Source organism: Meleagris gallopavo, chromosome 3 (genome assembly GCF_905368555.1).
Source record: "Meleagris gallopavo chromosome 3, MGAL_WU_HG_1.1, whole genome shotgun sequence".
Lineage (NCBI taxonomy): Eukaryota > Metazoa > Chordata > Aves > Galliformes > Phasianidae > Meleagris > Meleagris gallopavo.
This window is the reverse complement of record NC_139406.1, coordinates 90,813,427-90,822,492: the sequence shown is the minus strand read 5'-3', so window position 1 is coordinate 90,822,492 and position 9,066 is coordinate 90,813,427. Positions and strand designations below refer to the sequence as shown.

At 45.3% G+C, this 9,066-nt stretch overlaps 1 protein-coding gene and 1 long non-coding RNA gene across 2 annotated transcripts in view; one reads left to right on the top strand and one right to left on the bottom strand.

Moving 5' to 3' along the window:
- Positions 1-886: 886 nt before the first annotated feature.
- Positions 887-2,957, bottom strand: LOC146544810 (uncharacterized). The gene is made up of 2 exons (XR_014882203.1): positions 2,429-2,957; positions 887-1,041 (listed from the first exon to the last, which is right to left on the bottom strand). It is a non-coding gene; the product is annotated as an uncharacterized LOC146544810 (long non-coding RNA).
- Positions 2,958-8,776: 5,819 nt separating this feature from the next.
- Positions 8,777-9,066, top strand: part of PTP4A3 (protein tyrosine phosphatase 4A3) — a 44,270-nt gene continuing 43,980 nt past the window's right edge. Inside the window, exon 1 of the mRNA XM_085221752.1 lies at positions 8,777-8,960. The gene's annotated coding sequence lies outside the window, so the exon portion shown is untranslated. The remainder of the gene's footprint in view (positions 8,961-9,066) is intronic.

Below are 9,066 nucleotides of genomic sequence, written 5' to 3'. Positions count from 1 at the left end.
AAAGGCTGTGTGAAACCTTCTGAAAATGCTCACCCTGAATTTCTCATGCCTGGTTGGGCATGTGGGACAACCCTCCATAGGATTAGGGAAATGGAGAAAGCAAGAGCTGTTGGGTTCTGATTCATCTCTTGCTCTAGGGGAGCAAGTTCAATAGCTAAAATTAAATATGCCACCCGTAGGTTTGATTTTGCACAGAAGCCAGCTCAGGTTAGGTAACTGAGGGCCCTTTTTGGATGAAGTCATTTCCATGCCCTGGCTAACACATCTGTGCTGTTGGGCTCACAAGACATCAGCCTTTTGAACCATGCATCAGATTTCATCCTGGAGATCAGTAACACTCAGGAGCTGTTGGACCATTGCAATGCACATATCAAACAGAGAGGTGCTGGAGAAGGAAACCAAGAACAATTTTTTGAAGTGTTCTAAGGAGAAATAGGCCTTTCAGCCACAAGCAGCGATTTAAAAAGAACTGTAAACTTTTAGCTCTGAGGAAGGAGCTTCCTGATAGAAATTGAAGTCTCCTCCCCTGTTATACAAACACAGACAGTATTGTTTTAAACTGTAAACTTTAAATCATGAAGCCAAAATAGGATAGGAAAGCCCATGGTGCCTGCCTTCTACAGCAGAGAGGCCAGAGGCTTTTTGCAGTTGCTTCCCTTTCCCTGATAGAGTTGCTGGTGTGGTTTTGAGATTAAATCAGCATTTTCTGCAATTCTTAGCTCTCCTCACAGGGCAGGTTGGTCTCTAGTCTGCCATTTGAACCCTTTCAGTAGTAGCAGCCCTGAGGTTTTCAAAATTATGAGTCAAGCACAGGGAAATCCTTACACTGATTTAGAAACAACAAGATTAAAAACAAGACATCAAAAGAAAAACCAAAGATGGGAACTTTCAAGTTGCTTCTGGTCTTTGAGCCTTTAATGTTGAGAGTGGAACAGTCCCATTGTGGTGTTTCTGGGCACCATCACACCTGCAATTCCAGATGCTGTTTCTAGTGTACATTTTCAGCCCTTGGTATTTGCTCCTGACCCAGTGAGAGCTTTCCTGCAGGAAAAAGGAAAGACCAATGAAGATGGTTTCAGTGTCGCTGATGTCAAAGCACAGCCTGCATACAGAAAAAGACATTCAGGTCCTGTTTCTAGTAGCAGACATTGTGGAGATCTCTGAAAGACCTCTCTGATCAGGTTTCCAGTGTGATTAGTACTGCTAGAGCAAGTGGGAAGATATTCCACTCCCAGGAAGTTTACATCTGTGAGGCAGAGCACAAAAGGAAAAACGTGGCCCTCACCTCTACAGGTGGAAAAAGCAGATCCATAAGGATGGAGTGAGCTGAGGTTCACCAGCACTGGACTGTGGGATGGTCAGAACAACAGAGCTGGAGCAACAGGGCCGCACTCAAACATGGGCATGCTCTGTCCACACCCAGAGCACCTCTTACTCCCAAGGGTCAGAGCAACGCAGCACCATGTTCAACCACTAAAGCCAGTCAGACCTGCTCTGTACAACCCCAGAATATCTCTTCTCTTGGTCCCTTGCAAGGTCAGGTTGCTCCGAGCTGCAGTTTTCAGCCCTGCACCTATAATCCCTGCAAAGAGGACACGAGCCCTGCTCTGTTTGACCAATTGATTCTACTTGTTTGCAGGAATGCTGTGAAAGCGCCTCACAAAGTGCACGGTTTTGGTTTTGTTTCTGCTGCAGAGACTCTTCCAGTCCAAAATGCCCATGATCCTATGATTAAAGCTTACTTTGATCTTTCTTCAAGGAGTGGGAACTTAGAGGATCAAGTGAGGAAGCTGCCTGACCTTAGAGACAGAATTGCAAGAGTGGAAACGCTAGTGAGAAAAGCAAAACCTTCAAAATCTTTGCTCCAGATGGAGGAGCAGGATCAAAATAAAGGTTTTGCCTACTTGGAAGATCAGCCTACATCCAGGCTGACTTTGGTTCTGGATCTGCAGAAATAATCATAGAATGGCTTACATGGGAGGCGACCTGAAAGACCATCCAGTTCCATCCCCCTGCCACGGGCAAGGTTGCCAGCCACTAAATCAGGCTGCCCAGGATCTCATCCAACCTGACCTTGAATGCTTCCAGGGATAATAATAATAATAATAATAATAATAATAATAACAACAATAATAATAATAATACAATATTCTTTCTACCTCAAACTGCTACTATTTCCATAATACTGAGATGACCAAAAGCATGAGTTGGACTTTGCACCCCAGAGGGTTCAGAGGTAACATGACCTTTTGTTTCTGATGATCTCACCAGTCTGATATTTGTTCTCATGTACTTCCCCACACTCCATTCCATCTCCCCCCTAACTAGAAACACACATTTCCAAGTAACATTTTCCAGACCACGTTGCAAAAGGTAAAGTGGGACAAACTTTTTCAGCACTGCTTTGGCAAAATCTCCCTGCTCTTACCTGCCCCCATGTTGTCTGTGCCCCGACAGCTTCTTCCAAGGATCTCCAGCTCCTCTCGAGTTCGCCTTTTTGTGGTGTTTGTTTCTTTGCCCTTCTTAAATAAACCACTGGCAGTTACTATGGTAACACGCCTCATTCTTTCTCCCTCCTCCCTAAAAAGTCTACTTCTATTTAACAGGCTTTTAAAAAGACTATTTATACTTTCTTTTGTTATCCTGCCCCTGCTCCCTTGCAGCCAGACAAGGGCAGGCAGGGAGAAGTGCGTGCACGAGCCGATGTTACTAATAATGGCTATAAACACAAGAGTGAGCCACGGGGATCAAAGCCGTGACCTTCATCAAGAGACGTTCTGCGTCTCACATGAACAAAAAGAAAACCTGAGATGTGGCACACAGTGAAGAGCGGCTGGAAGGGACCATCCCCACCTTCCACAAAGGGCCACCAGTCTCCAGAAAAGCATCGTGTGAAAAGCAGTCATGCTATCACTGCAGGCAGCTTCCACCTTTCATCCATCCTCAATGTCAGACGTGCGTCTGCTCTGCTGGTAATTGGATAAAAAGAAGAGCTGTGCTCCTTTTTGTTTCCTGTGAGAAAGAAAGGCTGCCTTCTTCTCTTTGCTTTTTCATCCTAAATGTCAGGGCTATTATCAAGTGTCAGGGCTTACTTCCTTAAGGCCCATTATATTATTTCAATGTACAGATTGCAATTTATCTTAACCCTTAGCTAAAGCAGTAGGTGTCTGAATTTTTACCATGGCAGCTTTTCTCCTATTGTTTCTCAGGCATTTCTGTTAATACAAAACAATGAGTCTGAAACAGTCTCCATTGAGATGTCTCACTTGCATCAGGCTGATGCCAGAAACCACATGTTTTTTGGTCATCTTTAGGGTGTTCCAGGAAGCATATTGTCAACGGAGCTCAATTTTTTAGTAGGAACAGCAAGTAGAAGAAAGACTCCCCAGCCCTTCCCATCTTCCCCCCACATAAAGATAGCTTTCAAGATCTCTTTATTGATGAAGCATGACCCCAAAGATCATTAGTCCATTTCTTTTCTTGCTTGTGATTTCTGGACAGCACTCGACACTCCAGAAAGGGTTAAGACATCTAAAATTTCAGCCTCAATAAGCAGCTAGCAAAAGTGTCCTGTCCCCAGGGTAGGATCAGTGTATGAGAATGTGCTCAGATCATGTAATGTTTGTAACTTGATTTCCTGCCGGAAAGCTTCAGTGGGTGGAGTTTCTGCTGAACCAGACAGAACTAGAATTATTTCCTTCTCCAGATTGCTTGTGCATGTCCAGTCAAGCTCAACTGAATTAATAGCAACCGGCTCATTTCCCCCCACACACCCCTTCCCATTCACTTTTTGCAGTGGAGGTGCGGGAAATATGTGATAATCTTTCTGCCTGAGGATGTGGGATGGTCCTGCAAACTTAGCCAAGTTCCCTTCCTTCTCTGTACCTCTTATCCAGGTCTTCTTGAATTCTGGAGAAAGGATGCCCTCATGACCAGCTTGCCGCCCTATTGATTTCCTACATGACCTTGGGAAAGTCATTTAACCTCTGCTCTGTAAAATGAAAAGGAAACCAGTTGGAGGCTTGGTCTCCCAACTGCCAGCACCACCATCAAAGCAGGACCCATCAGGACTGAAAGAAGGAATTTCTCCAGTTTAAGCTTTAAAAAGTCACTATCTTTTCCTGGAACAGTGGTGGATTGCCACAGAGTGCTTCTGCAAGAGAAATACAGCTCCCATGCTCCTAACTGCAAACTGATGCATCTATCCCCTGCCTCCATCACTCCAGGAACCATGAGTTTCCTTTGTATCCATCACTGAGAACAACCAGGGCTCCTTCAGAAGGCCAGATCCTGCTCCAGGTGCTCCATTTTTTTCCCAAAGTTCTGGACTTCACCTAACGTATTGCCAGTATGTTCTAAGCTAAACTACAGTAAAATGCTTTCGTCTGTATCAAGAGCATCCACAGCAGGATGAGCGCATGCCTCGCCAAGTGGGATCCTACAGATCCTGTAGGAGAATTAAGAGCCAGGGCCAGGTTTCTATGTCAGGTACAGCTCCAGTACTCTGTTGGCTTTGAATGGTTCCAGGTCAAGTTATTTGGCATTCATCTGGTAACCCAGACACTTCACCATGAATGTTAAGAATCACAGAATATCCCAAGCTGGAAGGGATCCATAAGAATCATTGAGTCCAACTCCTGGCTCTACACAGGACCACCCAAAAATCAGACCATAAAATGAAGATGGACAAATTCCTTTCCTCCAGTCAGCATTCAGCAGCATATTTTGCAAACCTTTCCCAGTTACCCTGACCAAAATAAATGAAGCACTCTTTTTTTGTTGTTGTTTGCTTTTGTGTTTTGTTTTTTTTTTCACACGAGACCAAGCAAGAAACTCCTCCAACACAGAGAGACATTTCTGAGCTCCATTTTTCTCACCCTTTTCCAGTTGCTGTCTCTATCAGCCTGGGGCACACCCTGTCCCTTCCACACCGATAGTATCGTGCCCTTAGGATGTGTTGTGTCTGCTCTCCCAGGTAGAGCTTGTTACACAGAATAGTCCTTTCCGTAGGGGTGGCTAAATCTGGATGCTTGGGTGTGAGATAGAAAGTAGGTGCTGCGGCTTACCATACAAGGAAAATTATGCAAGCTTGTTCCTTCATAAAGAAAAAGCCGTTTTGATAGGTTGGTAACTTCGGGCAGTGAGAAGGGCTCTTGTAGCATGTATCAAGTTTTTCAGTTGCCAGATGAAGTGGCAAACAGCTGCCCCTCAACAACTTCCTTAAATCAAAGGACTGCTTCATCATCTGGAATTAAAAAAAAAGACAAAACTTGAGGACTATTGCGTATAGCATCACTAGAGAGATTGCCACCAAGCTGTAGCTCTCATATTTTTATCTATTACTAATAATCCTTCCCTATCTCCTTTCTGATTGCTGGCTTGCTGGAGTGGGAATGCATGTGTATGGCTTAGTTTTTTTAATTGCAATCAATTTGCAGACCACCTTCAGACATGTTGGAGACCACCAGTAGAGCAGGGACCACATGGCTAGAAGCCCTGCCCTGGGAGACCCATTCTGCCTTCCCTCATGTGATTAAAATACCATTCCACATTGCAGTGTCTGCAAAGATTTAACCAAGTTCTCAGACCAAATGAAAAACCCTGGACTATGCCATGTGCATCAGCAAGCAGAACTGAGTCTCAGCTGCATTGGATGGCAGCAAGGAGGCTATCTAGCCATCAGCAAATGATCCCTGCTTCTCCCATCTCTGTCACATGCAAATGCAACTTCTTAGTGCCCTAGCTCTTTCTGTTCTGAAGTCTTCATCAGCTATTAATATCCACGGAATCTATGATGTATGCAAACAAGGTTTTGATGAGTGTGGGAAAAAGAAAGGCAACTAACACATATGAGTGAACTTCAGTTTCACTCATGTGCTGAATGCAATTCAATTAGTCAGTTCCTTCAAGTGAATTCCAAGTGTTGGTCCAGCTATTAAATGACTCTTCACGAATAGGTAAATGCTCAACTTTCAGCATCTCCTGAAGGAAAAGCCCGTTTAATTTAGAGGAAAACAAACTGACACAATAACAGCTAAATGTTAATCAGAACTTTTGCATTTGTATATATATATGATTCCAGCTTTCTCAGCTCTCCCAGAAAGAAGTACTCAGCAGACACTGTACAACAAGCTAGAGAAACCCAGTTGTATGTAACACAGGTGAATATGACATCTGTCTACTAACTGGAAGCCTCATCCAGATGTGCAAATCCCAGTGGAATACCATGTCTTAACTGCTCCACCAAAAGAGTGGAAAAGGACCTTGTGTACTTGGTGGAGAACTTGTTCACTTCAAACAACTAGTAGATAAGAAGGAGCAATCGGTGTTGAAACATTCAGACTGACATATCAGGAATCCATGTTTCACATCCTATCCTGGAGGAGTTGTTTCTCCTGTAGCCTTTTCAAACTGGAATTATCATTTTTCCGCTGCTTTCCTCCAACACAGCACTTATGAGAAGCATTCTCTGCAAGTGGCAAAAGAGCAATTTTTTCCATCATTTCTGTGTGTTACAGTGCCCTGATTCAAAGAAAGCTTTTGCATTCAGCTGAAATGGAAATGACAGAAGGACCACGGAAAAAATGATTACAGAAACTCAGACAAAGCAGGTGCATGGGTGCTGTTACCATCCTTTCAGTAAACATGGTGGTTGCACGGACTTGATATGAGCAGGTGTTCAAGCTTTAATACAAGCACTGCCACAAGCACACATTAAAACACAGCCAGGCTTTCCACTAACTCTAAGGCAGATACAGTCCTCCGGGATTAGCATCCACACGGAGGTTACAATCCTCCCACATTGCTTTTCAGTGCATTATGCTGGAAACTGTGCTCAAGGATGGTAACATCCACAGGAGATTGTCGATATTTCTGCTGCAAATCCATTCAAATTCAGGAAATTACAGCTAACGTGAAGCCTATTTGATCCTCTTAAGGCAGTGACCTGATTGCAGAAACATCTCTCAAACTGTTTTTCTAAAATATGGAGAAGTAAGTTGGCTGAAGATGAATACAGGCTTGCCAAGAGACCTGAAGGTGTTCCTCATATCAATTTTTAATACCTCCATTTCCCCTTCAGCTTAGAGAGGACAAATGCTCATGCGCTAAGGAGCAGAAGCAAAACCCAATCCTTTGCCCAAAAAGGCTGTAGATGCCCCATCCCTGGAGGCATTCAAGGCCAGGCTGGATGTGGCTCTGGGCAGCCTGGTCTGGTGGTTGGTGACCCTGCACGTAGCAGGAGGGTTGAAACTAGGTGATCATTGTGGTCCTTTTCAAGCCAGGCCATTCTGTGATTCTATGATTGTATGAAAACTGGTATGAATTTTTACCCTCGGCCAAGAAGCTCATGCCCAGCAAGACTTCAGCCTGTTCCATGAAAGAAGGATCAAACTTTGACATTTGAGGGCACTTCTAAGATGTGCGGGAGGCTCATGCTGCTGCCCCTTCTTCTTTTGCCAGCAATCTCAAGCTGAGATTGCACTCGAGTGCTTGAATCTGCCATGTGACATTTCAAATGGTAAGTAAAGAACAGCCTGCCAAGCAGCGTTCTCAGGTTCTCGACTAAATAAAAACAGATTACTGGCATTTGCTGAATTTGAAAGGAAGGCAAGCAGGCAGATCATATTCACAAACAGTAAAACAAACACATTCCCTTGGAGCCAAATGAAGTTCCCCCATCATGCCTGGGAAACCCCATGGAAGGAAAAAGGGTCATGCTGTTTCAGCAAGAAAGGATTTCACCAAAAATACCAAGTAAAGCAGCTGCAAAGCTGTTTTTCTTTGTGCTGGATTTTTTTGTTTGTTTGTTTCAGTTGGGTTTTTTGTTTGTTTTTGTTTTTTTTTAAAAGAAAGCACTCACAAGTGGGTTTCTCGGTCAATTCCAGCATCACCAGCACTAGCAGGAGTGCTGTGATCCCAGCATTGCCAAAAGACACGCTCCGAGTATTTTGCTAAAAAAGTTGATGTGAATAACAGATGATTTTCTCACTTAGAAAATAAAATCCAAACGTCGATAGCAAAGGAAGTAACAGTTTTGTTTCTGTTTTCAGCGAGGTTGTATTATAAGGTGTGAATTTGCTGGTGTCTCATCAAGGTTAAGCTTATGCTATGCCTCTCCTATGCGAGAGGAAGGAAAAAGCTGGGTGTGCTGATGGATATCCCTTTTATCCAGCTGCCTACTTGCCAAAACCTAACATCCTCTGAAATTCATCAGCAGGTTCCAAAGTTTTAGCAAAGGAACCATTCTGTATACTTATCCACATACACTGGCAGTCGCATAAGACTCATTGCAACAAGCAAGCTTGGGAAAACTGACTTTTATTACTGATTCTTTTGTGTGTGATGCATTAAGAAATCCTGAGCCATCTCTTTTCGCTTCTTCCCCTGGAAACACTCAGAATGCCACACGAGACATTCTCAGGTTTTGCTTGGATTACTTGTAGGTTGGCCCTGCTGACCATTTTAACGCAACATGCTCTTAGAAATAGAAAGCTGCTGGACAGTTCTGCTTTCTGGGTATCTGAGTACAACTTCTGAGAACTAACTGCCTGTCACCGCCCCCCCCCCCCCCAAAGAGGCCAGGTGTATGGTCTCCCATAACACCCAGCCTCCTTCACTCGAACCTTCTTCCCCTTAGCTATCCCCGCCCTCACACAGCATAATCCCGCCCACTTCATAGCCACGCCCACTCCGTAGCCGCGCCCACTTTCGTAAAGCTCCTCTATCGCTCCTCCTCCGCTTCCTTCCCATTGGCTTCCCCGCTGCCACGTGACTCCAAGCGGGGGCGAGGCTCTTTGGGGGCGGAGCCTGCGGCGCGCGCGCGCGGCTCAGGACCAGGGGGAGAAGGAGCGGCAGCGAAGCGATACCGGCGGCGGCTGCATGTGCGGGTGCGGAGCGGAGTGGGCGGCGCGGGGCCGAGCGGGGCGGCGCGGCCGGAGCTGGAACCGGGCGAGCAGCAGGTCGGTACGCAGCGAGAAACGAGGGGAATTGGGAGGGGGGAGGATGGAGGTGGCCGGGCACGTGGGGCCGCCCGCGCAACAATGCCGGAGGGTGGAGGAGGGGGGG